The 17,804-nt window shown below is 26.8% G+C and overlaps 3 long non-coding RNA genes across 6 annotated transcripts; 1 reads left to right on the top strand and 2 right to left on the bottom strand.

The window, feature by feature from the left end:
- Positions 1-2,511: 2,511 nt before the first annotated feature.
- On the bottom strand, positions 2,512-7,416 carry LOC136082416 (uncharacterized). Of its 2 annotated transcripts, XR_010639673.1 has the most exons (4): positions 4,975-7,416; positions 4,606-4,702; positions 3,524-3,689; positions 2,512-2,679 (listed from the first exon to the last, which is right to left on the bottom strand). It is a non-coding gene; the product is annotated as an uncharacterized LOC136082416 (long non-coding RNA). The 2 variants fall into 2 exon arrangements; XR_010639672.1 differs by lacking the exon at positions 3,524-3,689 and having other exon boundaries at positions 2,515-2,679.
- A 28-nt stretch (positions 7,417-7,444) lies between these two features.
- LOC136082415 (uncharacterized) lies at positions 7,445-10,763 on the top strand. Of its 3 annotated transcripts, none has more exons than XR_010639671.1 (4): positions 7,445-8,099; positions 8,444-8,539; positions 9,854-10,019; positions 10,566-10,763. It is a non-coding gene; the product is annotated as an uncharacterized LOC136082415 (long non-coding RNA). The 3 variants fall into 3 exon arrangements; XR_010639670.1 differs by having other exon boundaries at positions 8,392-8,539; XR_010639669.1 differs by lacking the exon at positions 7,445-8,099 and having other exon boundaries at positions 8,302-8,539.
- A 1,249-nt stretch (positions 10,764-12,012) lies between these two features.
- LOC136082417 (uncharacterized) lies at positions 12,013-14,552 on the bottom strand. The gene is made up of 3 exons (XR_010639674.1): positions 13,924-14,552; positions 13,631-13,727; positions 12,013-12,209 (listed from the first exon to the last, which is right to left on the bottom strand). It is a non-coding gene; the product is annotated as an uncharacterized LOC136082417 (long non-coding RNA).
- Positions 14,553-17,804: the final 3,252 nt, after the last annotated feature.

Below are 17,804 nucleotides of genomic sequence, written 5' to 3'. Positions count from 1 at the left end.
AAATGCTAAAATAAGCTGCCTAAATAACTTTTATTTCAAATTTATGGAGGTTCATAGAAACAAAGTTCTTTCTTTTTACAAAATTAATAAAAAACAAAACAAATTTAAGTAATTTAACGCTTAGTCATAAATATAACTGTTTAATAACTAACCTGAGAAATTTCGTTTAGCTACTTAGTATTTTGAGGTATTTTGTATCATTTTTTTTCTAAGCAATATAGGTTTTTTATAAAAATTGCTACTTTAGAATGGTTAAACTCTGATCATAGCTATCTAAAACTTTTTATTTTTTCTTCAATAACTTTGGTTATTTTATGATCTGTCTGGACGCTACGTGTAATTTTTTCTTGGAAATGAAGTGGACATTACAAAAACTTATTAATTAGTTTAAGGTTGATGTCTTGAGTAAGAAAAACTTTACGTGCCTTTCTGAAAGTGCTTAAAGAGTCAAATTTGGGTCCTTATTTGGTACTGATGACGTCACGCAAATATTTTTTTTTATCAAAGTAATAAATACAGATTTACGTTAAATGTTAGATACCCTCTAAAGAAAACCTTATAATAAACAACAACATCTTGAGAAAAACTTACGAGCAATTCTAAAAGTGCTTACAGGGTCAAGTTTAGGTCCTTATTTAGTACTGATGACGTCACGCTGATGAATTTTTTTATCAAGCTAAAAAATAGTCAAACGTTAGATAACCTCTTGAGAAAAGCTTACAATAAATAACAACATCTTGAGAAAAACTTACGACCAATTCTAAAAGTGCTTAAAGGGTCAAATTTGGGCCCTTACTTGGTACTGATGACGTCACCCTAATCGTTTTTTTTTTAAATATATATTTACGTTAAACGAAAGGTAAATTCTTCTTAAAAAAACATTTCGTGAACAGATTTTTAAGAGGGAAAATATTACAAGAGGCAAAGTTCTTGATTGATGACTTCATTTACATGAAGGGTAAATACATTTTCGATTTTTTTGCATGCGTGTGTGTTTGTGTGCGTATATATATATATATATATATATATATATATATATATATATAAATATACATGGACATATACAGTATATGTATATATACATGGACATATACAGTATATGTATATATACATATACATATACAGGGGCGCACAGTGTGTGGGGGATCCGGGTCAGTTCCCCAGGCAGCACGTTTATGGGGTATCATTAGTGGACAAAAAAATACTAGAAGTGTTTTATTATTCTTATTATTTTTATTTTAGTGATGCTAAGGTAGAGGCATTAAGTAAATTTTTAATGATTTACCCCGGGCATCATAAAGTCTTTATGAGCCCTGTATATATATATATATATATATATATATATATATATATATATATATATATATACATATATATATATATATATATATATATATATATATATATATATATATATATATATAAATATATATATATATATATATGTATATATATATATATATATATATATATATATATATATATATATATATATATATATATATATATATATATATATATATATATATATATATATATAATATATATATATATATATACAGTATCGGACAAAACGAGTGCAACCAAATAATGCTAATTTAGTTTCTTTATATAAAAGTGCTGCATTTTTTCAATTTAGAGAAATAACTATGTAACTGTTTAGAGACAAAGTTCTTCAAGTTTTATTCATCACAAAGTTCATTATTTGTATACGAAAATTAATAAATTAATCAAAAGTACTAAAAAAAGTTGATTTCCTTCTGGACAAAACAAGTTCAACTCGACAAAATGTTGACCAAGCTGTATTTCGCTATCAATACTTCGTGGCGAATCCTTTGTTGTCGATCACAGTCTTGCATCTTCAAGGCATAGATTCAATCATGTGATCAATGAAACTTTGTGGAATCGCTGCTTAGCCCTTTTGGATTTGTTCAAACAATTGATCCTTCCCAGTCGGCAAATTTAATTGTAAATGCGCATTAGAAACTCGTTTAAATACGTATCGATGTGGTATGTATGTTAGCCATTTTATCGTATCGAACACGCATTAAAAATACGCATTAGATGCCTATAAGAACAGGTATACAATACGACGCCTACTGAGTATCAAACTCGCATTTGAAACTCTTGTAAACACGTATAAAATACGATAACCAGAGAATATTCAATACGATATTTTCCTGGTATTACATGCGCATTTAAAACTTTCCAGAATACGCATTATTTACGAGTATTTGTTAGCCATTTTATCGTGTCAAACACGCATTAAAAATAGACATCAGATGCGTATAAAGACAGGTATACAATACGACGCCTACTGAGTATCAAACTCGCATTTAAACACGTATAAAACACGATAACCAGAGAATATTCAATACAATTTTATTAACTAATATGAATTCATAACATAATGATAATGACTAGCAGTAAGCAACCCGTAATACGGGTTATGAGTTATTAAATCATTAATACCAATAAAAACACATTAATAACTTGATATATTATCTAAAAAATTAAATACAAATTTATCTATAAATATTTTAACTTTGACTCCGTATCAGCAATGTCATTGCTTATAGGTAACGATATAAAGACCGCATTAACATCAGTTGAGTTCTTTTTAAAATCTGTCACAACTCAGGTACCAGAAAAGGAAAGTCAAGTAAAGCCTGCAAATACCTAAAAAAAGACATGAAAAAAAAAAATTACAATTTTTAATTACAAAAGTACTATTTGCATTTTATTGTTAGTAGAATTAAGATAATAATAACAGAAAATATATGAACCTGTCATTTCGAAAAGGGCACAAGTCCATTTACTAAAACTTTTCAAAATCAACAAAAATATGATTTTTATTAAAATAATATCTAGGTTGCTAAAGAAATTAAACATAGAAGTAGATAAATAAAGAACGTATATAACTTATGTATTTTTTATTTTTTATAAAAAAAACATAATCATACAGAAATTTTTAATTCAAACTTATAAACTAACTGCTAAAAGTTTTGGACTTATGTCCTTTTTGAAATGACAGGTTCATATATTCTGTCTACAGAATAATTAAAAAAGATTATAAAAAGGCTAGACAACACAATGTATACATTGTTACTATAGTAACACTGGCAAATAACACCACAACTTAATAAGATATTTTATTAACTTAAATACTTGGACTAAAAAGATTTTATTTATTACAATATTTGAACAATCAAGGGACAATTATAGTTAAACAATTTGAGCAACTATATCATAAAATAGTAAGCAACTCGTAAAATATTTCTTATAAATGGTCATTATCATTTGTGGTATTAAGAAATACGTAAGAGCTCAGTAATTACATAAGTTTTTTTAAATCTCCCACTCATCTAAGAGAGAGAGAGAGAGAGAGAGAGAGAGAGAGAGAGAGAGAGAGAGAGAGAGAGAGAAAGTGTTTCCAAAGCAGCATGTTAACAAATGTAAAAAGCACGGAATAAATAGTAGTAACTGGTTTTATTATGTTACCAGTAAACAAAATTATTTTTACCTTGATTAAAAGCTAATTTCGAGCATTTCTTAATTAAGCTCCAGCTTCTCTCTAACTGTTGACTAATGATTAATAGAGTAAATTTCACATCATACTAAATTTGCAAAATTAAAACCATGTTTCAACAGTTAGCTAACTAATCAAAAGATGACAAAGGGAAGACTAACTAAAAAAAATGAAAAAAAGAACATAATTATGATAGAAATTATTAAAAAAAAAATTATTTAGATTTAAAAGTGTTAATTGTTACTATAAAAAGTTAAACTCATACTTTACTTTGTTCTGAAGCGTCTAAAGTAAAATCAAATTAACAGACATTAACACTGCTTGACAGTGAATTCTGTCAAGTAAGAGTTCTGCACGCCGAGTTACATTTCTTACATTTCAACAACGATTAATTTCAACCTGCCTAGATCTATTTTTTTCATTTGACAGCTATTTTCAAGTTGCCTTATAGCATTTTACATTAATAACTTTGTTGAGCCTAATACTATCTATTTCAATTTCACTGTTTCACATCATTAAACATAATACTAGTAATCTTACTATTGTTACATTTGAATAAATGAACATAAAAGAATCTTACAAATTGTGATCTTTTCTAATCAAAGACTTTATTTAAACTTAAGATTTATTGAAATCCATATCTTTTTATATGTTTATATACATAAGTCGTTTATCAAAAATATTAAACAATATTTATTTACATCAATTATTTTTAATTTAACAAAGAATCTACAATGCACAAAATTATTTTTACCTTAATGAACACAAATAATAATAATGCACAAACTTGTATAAAATATTGAAGCAATTTAAGTCAGTATATTTTACTCTAAAGTAATTATATATATATATATATATATATATATATATATATATATATATATATATATATATATATATATATATATATATATATATAAATATACTGAAATATAGGCAGATTTAAGTTTATAAACTTTCGTGTCAACAAATTACAGTCAGTTTTCCATGTTAAATACACAAAATATATATCTAATATAATATATATCAAATATAAAATAAATCCAATATAAAATAAAACAAAATAGTAAACTTACTCAAACCAGTATCATTTACACCGTGTGAAGTAACTAAAAAACACTTTAGTTCTTTTCAATCACTCTAAAAAATAACTTTCAGCTCTTTCCAATAGCACTAAAAAATAAAACAAAACTTGCTTAGCTGAGTTGCCTAGTTTATAAGAATTTGAAAACAAATAAGTAAAAAACCAAGAACAAACAAACATTTATTTTTTAGAACTACTATATTTAAACAAATTAAATAAAACAAAGAAGAACGCCAATTCTCCTTAAAAGCTAAAAAAAATTTTCAGCTCAAATTTGCTTGCAGACTTTGCTTGTAAAATAAAATGTGAATAAGAAACACATTTAGAAAAGCCTAGAAAAAATTCATAAAAATTTACATACATTTGTTCTTTTATATCGCATAAATCCATCATATGATAAATCTGAAATGAAAAAATGTAACTGATAAGTAAATACAAAGAAAAACATCAAATATGAATCGAAAATCAATATATCTGATAGAGATAAGATGTCATGATAAGAGAGTAGTAGTTTTTAAATATTGTTATTTCATGTTAGCTTTTAGAAAACAAATCATGTTGGTACTTCATGGTTCTAAAAATTCAAATTGAGATATAAACAAAACGTATATATGGCAAAATGATTTTTCTTGAGTGGCTTTTAGTGAATGATTAAAAGCAGTGAGTTTCAATAATAAAACCACTTATAATTTTTAACAATAGACACCAACATAAAGGTAAGCCAAATGTAACAACATTAGTAACATGAATAACAACATTACGCAAAATCTTGCTCAACACGTTTGCCAAGTCGGACACTTTGAAAACATGGAATCAACATAATATAAACATATATAATAACTATAAAACACAATACATTTATTTAACTTTATATAACATATATAAACACCTCATATAATATTTATATACACAATAGATACATTTTATACTATTTTAATGACACATTTATAAAACAGTTACATAACACATATTACCACATACATATATTTATCAAAAACTTTTTAACTTTGAACATAATATAAACATATATGCAAACAATAAACATATATAACTTGAATTGCGCGAACAAAAAATTTAAAAATAACATGAAAAAATCTAAAAAGATTCATATATATATTCATATATAAAAACATATATCTCGTAATAAAATATCAAATTATAATTATATTTAATTTAAATCAAATACTTATTGAATAAAGAGCAAAAAACAGATAGAAGAACTGCAATCCTTATAACAAAATTTAACGTTTAGCAACAATGAAATGTCAGTGTTGGCTCGAAATATTAATTTATTTTTCAAAATTTTTTAAAACAGTACAAAAAAAAGGTAATAGCATAACAGAAATGTTAAGAAAATAATAATCAACATAATAAAATAAGCAAGGTACGAAATTATAGGATTTATAATATATTTGAATTATATTAATTTAGGACTTCATAAAACTAAATAAATTTAAAAGTAGTAATAAATATTTTTATGATAAAGTTTTAGTAACTTTTTAGTACAAAAAAGTACTGTAACTATATTGGAGATATGCGATACTGCTTTAGCAGAACGATATCTCTTCATACAACTTTTCATGTATTCCTGACTATTCTTTTTCATTCCAGACAAACTTTTTGCTGAATTTCTCAAGAGAAAACTTTTTAATTTAAATTTTGCTTTCACAATTTCAGTTTAAGCATGCGCTTTAAAGCAAAAGTTTTCGTTTTTCCGTTATATGTTGATATTTGATCAAAATCGGGTACGATATCGTATCCGATTTTGATCAAATATTAAATAATACGTATTTTTGATAAATAAGTAGTATTGAACTCAAATTCAAAACTTAAAACTAAATGCGTATTTTTCTGGTATCAACGGCAGTATGTTATACGTGATCAATACTCCTAGTATTTACAATACTCCCAGTCGGCATATCTAGTATTGTAAATACTCGGAGTATTGATCACGTATAATATACCGCAGTTGACACCAGAAAAATACGCATTTAGTTTTAAGTTTCGAATTCGAGTTCAATACCACTTATTTATAAAAAATACGTATTATTTAATATTTGATCAAAATCGGATTCAATATCGTACCCGATTTTGATCAAATATCAACATTACGGAAAAATTTTCGATATTTGCTTTAAAGCGCATGCTTAAACTGAAACTGTGAAAGCAAAATTTAAATTAAAAAGTTTTCTCTTGAGAAATTTAGTAAAAAGTTTGTCTGGAATGAAAAGGAATAGTCAGGAATACATGAAAAGTTGTATGAAGAGATATCGTTCTGCTAAAGCAGTATCGCATATCTCCAATACAGTTACAGTACTTTCTTGCAGTACTAAAAAAGTTACTAAAACTTTATCATAAAAATATTTATTACTACTTTTAAATTTATTTAGTTTTATGAAGTCCTAAATTAATATAATTCAAGCCCTAAAATAATATAATTCAAATATACGTTAAATCCTATCATTTCATACCTTGCTTATTTTATTATGTTGATTATTATTTTGTTAACATTTCTGTTATGCTATTACCTTTTTTTGTACTGTTTTAAAAAATTTAGAAAAATAAATTAAAATTTCCAGCCAACACTGACATTTTGTTGTTGCTTAACGTTAAATTTTGTTATAAGGATTGCAGTTCTTCTCTCTGTTTTTTGCTCTTTATTCAATAAGTATTTGATTTAAATTAAATATGATTATAATTTGATATTTTATTACGAGGTATATGTTTTTATATATCAATATATATATGAATCTTTTTAGATTTTTTCATGTTATTTTTAAATTTTTTGTTCGCACAATTCAAGTTATATATGTTTATAGTTTGCATATATGTTAATATTATGTTCAAAGTTAAAAATTTTACATATGTATGAGGTAATATGTGTTATGTAATCATTTTATAAATGTGTCATTAAAATAGTATAAAATGTATCTATTGTGTATATAAATATTATATGAGGTGTTTATATATGTTATATAAAGTTAAATAAATGTATTGTGTTTTATAGTTATTATATATGTTTATATTATGTTGTTTCCATGTTTTCAAAGTGTGTGACTTGACAAACGTGTTGAGCAAGATTTTGCGTAAAGTTGTTATTTATGTTACTAATGTTGTTACATTTGGCTTACCTTTATGTTGGTGTCTATTGTTAAAAATTATAAGTGGTTTTATTATTGAAACTCACTGCTTTTAATCATTCACTAAAAGCCACTCAAGAAAAATCATTTTGCCGTATATACATTTTGTTTGTATCTCAATTTGAATTTTTAGAACCATGACGTACCAACATGATTTGTTTTCTAAAAGCTAAAATGAAATAACAATATTTAACCACTACTACTCTCTTATCATGACATCTTATCTCTATCAGATATATTGATTTTTGATTCATATATGATGTTTATCTTTGTATTTACTTATCCATTACATTTTTTTATTTCAGATTTATCATATGATGGATTTATGCGATATAAAAGACCAAATGTATGTAAATTTTTATGAATTTTTGAAAAACATCTGCTAATAATTAGTCCAGTCAAAGTTCAAACTTCAACGTTGCATATGTAATTTTTAAGTAGTTTCTAGGCTTTTCTAAATGTGTTTCTTATTCACATGGTTTTAAAAGCAAGGTCTGCAAGCAAATTTGAGCTGAAAATTTTCTTTAGCTTTTAATGAGAATTGGCGGTTTTTTTTGTTTAATTTAATTTGTTTAAATGTAGTAGTTCTAACAAATAAATGTTTGTTTGTTCTTGGTTTTTTACTTATCTGTTTTCAGATTCTTATAAACTAGGCAACTCAGCTACGCAAGTTTTGTTCTATTTTTTAAGGCTATTGGAAAGAGCTGAAAGTTATTTTTTAGAGCGATTGAAAAGAACTGAAGTGTTTTTTAGTTACTTCACATGGTGTAACTGATACTGGTTTGAGTAAGTTTACTATTTTGTTTTATTTTATATTGGATTTATTTTATATTTGATATATATTATATTAGATAGTAAACGACCGGGGCTATAGCTGGGGCCAGGTAACACATAGCCGCAACCAGGGATGAGTTTATGATAAGTGCTGCATTAATATTGATAGATCCTATAAAAATGTTATTTTTAATTGAAACTTATGATATGAGTTATAATTAAAAACAATACTTTTATAGGATCTATCAATATAAATGCAACCCCGGTCATAAACCCGGCCAGGGCTGCATCAAAATTGATAGATCCTATAAAATATTGTTTTTAAATAAAATTCATATCATAAATTTTAATTAAAGATAACATTTTTATAGGATCTATCAATATTAATGCAGCCCTGATCATAAACCTGGCCCTGGTCATGGCTATGTGTTATCAAACCTAGCCCCAGCCATAGCCCCGGTCGTTTACTAATATTAGATATATATTTTATGTATTTAACATGGAAAACTGACTGTAATTTGTTGACACGAAAGTTTATAAACTTAAATCTGCCTATATTTCAGTATATATATATATATATATATATATATATATATATATATATATATATATATATATATATATATATATATATATATATATATATATAAAATTACTTTAGAGTAAAATATACTGACTGACATTGCTTCAATTTTTTATACAAGATTGTGCATTTATTGTTTTTGTTCATTAAGGTAAAAATAATTTTGTGCATTGTAGATTCTTTGTTAAATTAAAAATAATTGATGTAAATAAATATTGTTTAATATTTTTGATAAACGACTTATGTATGTAAACATATAAAAAGATATGGATTTCAATAAATCTTAAGTTTAAATATAGTCTTTGATTAGAAAAGATCACAATTTGTAAGATTCTTTACGTTCATTTATTCAATTGTAACAATAGTAAGATTACTGGTAATATGTTTAATGATAACAGTGAAATTGAAATAGATAGTATTAGGCTCAACGAAGTTATTAATGTAAATGCTAATAGGCAACTTGAAAATAGTTGTCAAATGAAAAAAATAGATCTAGGCAGGATGAAATTAATCATTGTTGAAATGTAAGAAATGCAACTCGGCGTGCAGAAAACTTACTTGACAGAATTCAGTGTCAAGCAGTGTTATGTCTGTTAATTTGATTTTACTTTAGACACTTTAGAACAAAGCAAAGTATGAGTTTAACTATTTATAGTAACAATTAACACTTTTAAATCTAAATAATTTTTTTTTTTTTTATTATTTCTATCATGATTATGTTCTTTTTTCATTTTTTTTTTTAGTTTGTCTTCCCTTTGTCATCTTTTGATTAGTTAGCTAACTGTTGAAACATGGTTTTAATTTTGTAAATTTAGTATGATGTGAAATTTACTCTATTAATGATTAGTCAACAGTTAGAGAGAAGCTGGAGCCTAATTAAGAAATGCTGGAAATTAGCTTTTAATCAAGGTAAAAATAATTTTGTTCACTGGTAACATAATAAAACCAGTTAATACTATTTATTCCGTGCTTTTTTACATTTGTTAACATGCTGCTTTGGAAACACTTTCTTTCTCTCCCTCTCTCTTAGATGAGAGGGAGATTTAATAAAACTTATGTAATTACTGAGCTCTTACGTATTTCTTAATACCACAAATGATAATGACCATTTCTTAGAAATATTTTACGAGTTGCTTGCTATTTTATGATATAGTTGCTCAAATTGTTTAACTATAATTGTCCCTTGATTGTTCAAATATTGTAATAAATAAAATCTTTTTAGCCCAAGTATTTAAGTTAATAAAATATCTTATTAAGTTGTGGTGTTATTTGCCAGCGTTACTATAGTAACAATGTATACATTGTGTTGTCTAGCCTTTTTATAATCTTTTTTAATTATTCTGTAGACAGAATATATATTTTCTATTATTATTATCCTAATTCTACTAACAATAAAATGCAAATAGTACTTTCGTAATTAGAAATTGTAATTTTTTTTTTCGTGTCTTTTTTTAGGTATTTGTAGGCTTTACTTGACTTTCCTTTTCTGGTACTTGTGTTGTGACAGATTTTAAAAAGAACTCAACTGATGTTAATGCGGTCTTTATGTCGTTACCTATAAGCAATGACGTTGCTGATACGGAGTCAAAGTTAAAATATATATTGATAAATTTGTATTTAATATTTTAGATAATATATCAAGTTATTAATGTGTTTTTATTGTTATTAATGATTTAATAACTCATAACCCGTATTACGGTTGCTTACTGCTAGTCATTATCATTATGTTATAAATTAATATTAGTTAATAAAATTGTATTGAATATTCTCTGGTTGTCGTGTTTTAGACGTGTTTAATTGCGAGTTTGATACTCAGAAGGCGTCGTCTTGTATACCTGTCTTTATACGCATCTGATGCCTATTTTTAATGCGCGTTTGACACGATAAAATGGCTAACATATATTCGTAAATAATGCGTATTCTGGAAAGTTTCAAATGCGCATGTAATACCAGGAAAATATCGTATTAAATATTCTCTGGTTATCGTGTTTTATACGTGTTTACAAGAGTTTCAAATGCAAGTTTGATACTCAGTAGGCGTCGTATTGTATACCTGTATTAATACGCATCTAATGCGTATTTCTAATGCGTATTCGACACGATAAAATGGCTAACATGCATACCACATCGATACGTATTTAAACGAGTTTCTAATACGCATTTACAACTAAATTTGCCGACTGGGCTAGATATGCCGACTGGGTTATTAAGAACACCTTCACAATAAATTTTGCGGTTGACGATCTCCCATAGGTTCTCGATAGGGTTTAAATCCGGATATTGCGGCGGCCAATCCATCACCGATAGGTGGTTGTCTTGAAACCACTGCTTGACTACTTTTGCAGTGTGTTTCGCCATTTCTGCACATTCCCAGTCGGCAAATTTAGTTGTAAATGCGCATTAGAAACTCGTTTAAATACGTATCGATGTGGCATGTATGTTAGCCATTTTATCGTGTCGAATACGCATTAGAAATACGCATTAGATGCGTATAAAGACAGGTATACAATACGACGCCTACTGAGTATCAAACTCGCATTTGTAACTCTTGTAAACACGTATAAAACACGATAACCAGAGAATATTCAATACGATATTTTCCTGGTATTACATGCGCATTTAAAACTTTCCAGAATACGCATTATTTACGAATATTTGTTAGCCATTTTATCGTGTCAAACGCGCATTAAAAATAGCTATCAGATGCGTATAAAGACAGGTATACAATACGACGCCTACTGAGTATCAAACTCGCATTTAAACACGTATAAAACACGATAACCAGATAATATTCAATACAATTTTATTAACTAATATGAATTCATAACATAATGATAATGACTAGCAGAAAGCAACCCGTAATACGGGTTATGAGTTATTAAATCATTAATAACAATAAAAACACATTAATAACTTGATATATTATCTAAAAAATTAAATACAAATTTATCTGTAAATGTTTTAACTTTGACTCCCCATCAGCAACATCATTGCTTATAGTCAAAGACGAAGACCGCAATTAACATCAGTTGAGTTCTTTTTAAAGTCTGTCACAACACAGGTACCAGAAACGGAAAGTCAAGTAAAGCCTGCAAATACCTAAAAAATGAAATTAAAAAAAAAAATTACAAAAGTACTATTTGCATTTTATTGTTAGTAGAATTAGGATAATAATAACAGAAAATATATACTCTGTGTCTACAGAATAACTAAAAAAGATTATAAAAAGGCTAGACAACACAATGTAGTAACGCTGGGAAATAACACCACAACTTAATAAAATATTTTATTAACTTAAATACTTGGAATGAAAAGATTTTATTTATTACAATATTTGAACAATCGAGGGACAATTATAGTTAAACAATTTAAACAATTATACCATAAAATAGCAAGCAAATCATAAAATATTTCTCAGAAATGATCTATTTTTTTCATTTGACTACTATTTTCAAGTTGCCTATAAGCATTTACATTATAACTTCGTTGAGCCTAATACTATCTATTTCAATTTAACTATTTACATTAAACATATTACCAGTAATCTTATATTGCTGCAACTGAATAAATGAACGTAAAAGAATCTTACAAATTGTGATCTTTTCTAATCAAAGTCTTTATTTAAACTTAAGATTTATTGAAATCCATATCTTTTTATGTTTACATACATTAGTGGTTTATCAAAAATATTAATTAACATTTATTTACATCAATTATTTTTAATTAAAAAAGAATTTAGACTACAATGCACAAAATTATTTTTACCTTAATGCATAAAAATAATAAATGCACAATCTTGTATAAAAAAATGAAGCAATGTCAATCAGTATATTTTACTCTAAATTAAATATTTAAATGACGAATGGGGCAAGATGACGACCTACAGTTATCTCTTTTATATCTCTGTTATATTTAGTTTTGCTTAACTTACAGTTAAGCAAAACTAAATATAACAGTTGATTTTAGCTGAAAGGGAAGTAGATTAATTTTACTAGATTTATCAATGGTTTCTTTTTGAATATTATTTTTGTGACGAAAGCTAAGAATTAAAAAAGTTTTTCCGGCATTGAGAAAAAAACTTTTTATCCTCGTTTGACTTGATTTATTACATTGCTACATCACCAACTAAAGGTAAGTTTTAATTTTTGGGACAGACTAAGATACAGGCGTTTTTTGAAACAGTCGTCATCTTGCCCCATGTTCCCCTATATATCTATTCGCATACCTTTAAAAAGTGGTATTACACTTTACACAATGAAATATGGAAATACATCATTTTTTTCAACTACTTTCAAAAGGAATTTATTTATTTTTTCTAGTCTGTTATTTTTTCTAAGAAAAAATATTTATAAAGATACAGAGAAATATAAAATATAATGAAATATAGGCAGATTTATGTTTATAAACTTTTGTGTCAACAAATTACAGTCAGTTTTCCATGTTAAATACATAAAATATATATCTAATATAACATATATCAAATAAATCCAATATAAATTAAAACAAAATAGTAAACTTACTCAAATCAGTATCAGTTATACCGTGTGAAGTAACTAAAAAACACTTTAATTCTTTTCAATTGCTCTAAAAAATAACTTTCAGCTCTTTCCAATTGCACTAAAAAGAAAAAAAAAACTTACTCAGATAAGTTGCCAAGTTCTTGAGAATCTGAAAACAAATAAGTAAAAAAACAAAGAACAAACAAACATTTATTTGTTAAAACTACTATATTTAAACAAATTAAATTTAAAAGTGTAACGCCAATTCTCCTTAAAGGCTAAAAAAAATTTTCAGCTCAAATTTGCTTGCATACCTTACTTGTAAAACCATGTGAATAAGAAACACATTTAGAAAAGCCAAGAAACTACTTAAAGATGACATATGCAACATTGAAGTTTGAACGTTCACTGGACTAATTATTAGCAAATGTTTTTAAAAAATTCATAAAAATTTACATATATTCGTTCTTTTATATTGCATAAATCCATCATATGATAAATCTGAAATTAAAAAATGTAATGGATAAGTAAATACAAAGAAAAACATCATATATGAATCACAAATCAATATATCAGATAGAGATAAGATGTCATGATAAGAGAGTAGTAGTTGTTAAATATTGTTATTTCATGTTAGCTTTTAGAAAAAACAATTCATGTTGGTACGTCATGGTTCTAAAAATTCAAATTAAGATATAAACAAAATGTATATATGGCAAAATGATTTTTCTTGAGTGACTTTTACTGAACGATTAAAAGCAGTGAGTTTCAATAATAAAACCACTTGTAATTTTTAACAATAGACACCAACATAAAGGTAAGCCAAATGTAACAACATTAGTAACATAAATAACAACTTTATGCAAAATCTTGCTCAACACGTTTGCCAAGTCACACACTTAGAAAACATGGTCCATAAATATTATAAGAAGTGTTTATATATGTTATATATAAACACTTCTTATAATATTTATATATATATATATATATATATATATATATAATATATATATATATATATATATATATATATATATATATATATATATATATATATATATATATATATATATATATATATATATTCATATATAAAGACATATATCTCGTAATAAAATATCAAATTATAATCATATTTAATTTAAATCAAATACTTATTGAATAAAGAACAAAAAACAGATAAAAGAACTGCAATCCTAATAACAAAATTTAACGCTTAGCAACAATTAAAATGTCAGTGCTGGCTCGAAATTTTAACTTATTTTTCTAAATTTTCTAAAACAGAACAAAAAAAGGTAATAGCATAACAGAAATGTCAATAAAATAGTAATCAACGGAATAAAATAAGCAAGGTATGAAATGATAGGATTTAACGTATATTTGAATTATATTAATTTAGGACTTCATAAAACTAAATTAATAAATTTAAAAGTAGTAATAAATATTTTTATTATAAAGTTTTAGTAACTCTTTTAGTGCAAAAAAGTACTGTAACTGTACTGGAGATAATTTACTAAATTTCTTAAGAAACCTTTTTAATTTAAATTTTATTTTTGCTATATCAGTTTAAGCATGCGCTTTAAAAGCAAAGAATCTTGTTTTTCCCTTATTTGTTAATATTTGATCAAAATCGGGTTCAATATCATTCCGATTTTGATCAAATAATATAAATACGTATTTTTGATAAATAAGTGGTATTGAACTCGATATTTGATCAAAATCGGGTTCAATATCATTCCGATTTTGATCAAATAATATAAATACGTATTTTTGATAAATAAGTGGTATTGAACTCGAATTCGAAACTTAAAACTAAACGCGTATTTTTCTGGTATCAACGGCGGTATGTTATACGTGACCAATTCTCCGAGTATTTACAATACTAGATATGCCGACTGGGTTCCAGTCAATATGAGATGTAGCAAACAGGAGTATTTTCTTCTTGTTTTTTATTGAAATCAGCGGTTTCTTTGCAGGGCGTCGAGAAAACAATCCGGCTTCAACGGCACGTCGTCTGATTGTTCGGTCCGATACAGGCAGCTCTAATTGCTTTTGTATCTCGACTGATGATATCCAGGGATCCTTCTTGACGGATCTGACAATTATAGAATCCTCTCTAGAAGTGGTGGAACGCGGCCTTCCACCTTTGTTATCTGCTGCCTACTTTCCCGTAGAACGATATTTGAAAAACATAGTCTTGATACGGTCCATTTTTTCACGCGATATTTATCACAAATACTTTTTTGTGACATTCCACTTACGTAATTGCCAATAATTTTCTTTCTTAGTTCCAATCCAAGACCGTCGGGAGCCATTTTTGCACTTGAAGTCATAAAAATAATAAAAATAAATAATCACGCTTCTCAAGGCTTACCGTGTTACATTTACCTTGTGATGATACAATAATGTTCTGTGGAACACAACGTCTTGGTTAGATGTGGACTGTATTGATGTAATGAAATACTTGTTGTATTTCACTTCTTGTATTGATGTTCTTCGATAAAACACTTTGATAAAACTCACTTCGATAAACTGTCTTGATAATACTGACTGATTGACTTCCATATACTGTCTGAATTACATGTCGATTTACATGTCTCTTATATAATAAAATGAACCTGTGTGAACTTGTTCTGGAAGATTCTAGATGCTTCTTTTCGATGCTTCTGTAAGCTTCTGAATGCGTCTGGATGCTTCTGAATGTTTCTGGATACTTCTTGATGCTACTGGATGCTTCCAGATGCTTCTTCTGGAAACTTCTGGAAGCTTCTGCATGCTTCTGGAAACTTCTAGAAACTTCTTGATACTTCCTTTAATTATTAAAAAACTTCCGTGACGTTGACACGGACCAGACTTAATAAAATGAAACAAACCAAAAAAGTTGCACTTGTTTTGTCCGCTGCAAAATGGCACTTGTCAACGAAATTCTGCCTGTGTGCTATCACCTGTCAGCTGATTGCTCATGTTATGATGCAGACTCCTGAACTGTTTGCTGTGGTAGTATAGTTCGTTTCGTTGCTCAAACAGAATATTATTCGACTGATTCCGATGCAATTTCAGGATTTTTTGAAACTGATATCTATTATGATATATATATAGATATATATATATATATATATATTATATATATATATATATATATATATATATATATATATATATATATATATATATATATATATATATATATATAATAGATATCAGTTTCAAAAAATCCTGAAATAGCATCGGAATCAGTCGAATAATATTCTGTTAGAGTGTCGTCCCAATCATTTGTGTTTTCACAAGACGAACAGTTGCTCAAATCCGTACAACTCAATCAGTGCGATCGACAAAGACAAACCCGTGTTTCACATTTTGACTTTTTGCATGCACAGGAAATTAACTGCAAAACATCTTCTGGAGCAAGTGGAATGATAATCCATTCAACCTCAAGTTGATCAGTTCCTTTAGATGTACTATAACCTTTTATTAGGCCTGTAAATCGAGCAGAACGAGCCAAGCTTGCCAGGGCTCGGCTTGGCTCGTTTACATATTAAGAGTGTTCTGGCTCGGCTCGAGCTCGTTTCGAACATGAGATACTTTGTTCGAGCACGGCTCGTTAAGGATTAGTATTGTTTATATATATATATATATATATATATATATATATATATATATATATATATATATATATATATATATATATATATATATATATTTAACAGGTGATGCGGAAGCTATCGTACTAATCCTAATTTCATTATTTGAGCATAATAATTAGTTTTCGTGGTTGTATGCGTAGGCATAAACGTTCTATAAAATATAAACTTTATTATTTGAAACACAATTATTTAAAATGAGGTTAAATGCAGCTGAACGAGAATCTTTTCGAAAGCGACTAAAAATGTTTTTTTTAAATAAACCTAATATAAAATTAAAAAATCGTAAATCATTTTGAAAAGGAAGGATTTGCTCGAAGTACAATATATGATAACCTAAAAAGACTTGAAACTGTTCAATCGTTTTCTGATAGAAAGCACCCTGGTCGTCCGACATCCTGGACTAGAGAAAAGAAAGCCGAATTAACAAGATTTGTCAACAATCGAAAAGGGGTCAGTCAGAGAAAAATAGGTATTAAATTCGGTGTAAATCAATCGACAATTGGTCGTCAGTTAAAAAAAATGAATATTAAATATAGAAAACGTGAAAAGAC

The sequence above is a fragment of the Hydra vulgaris genome, chromosome 07 (genome assembly GCF_038396675.1).
Source record: "Hydra vulgaris chromosome 07, alternate assembly HydraT2T_AEP".
Lineage (NCBI taxonomy): Eukaryota > Metazoa > Cnidaria > Hydrozoa > Anthoathecata > Hydridae > Hydra > Hydra vulgaris.
The sequence above is the reverse complement of the archived record's forward strand: the minus strand, read 5'-3'. Positions and strand labels throughout refer to the sequence as shown.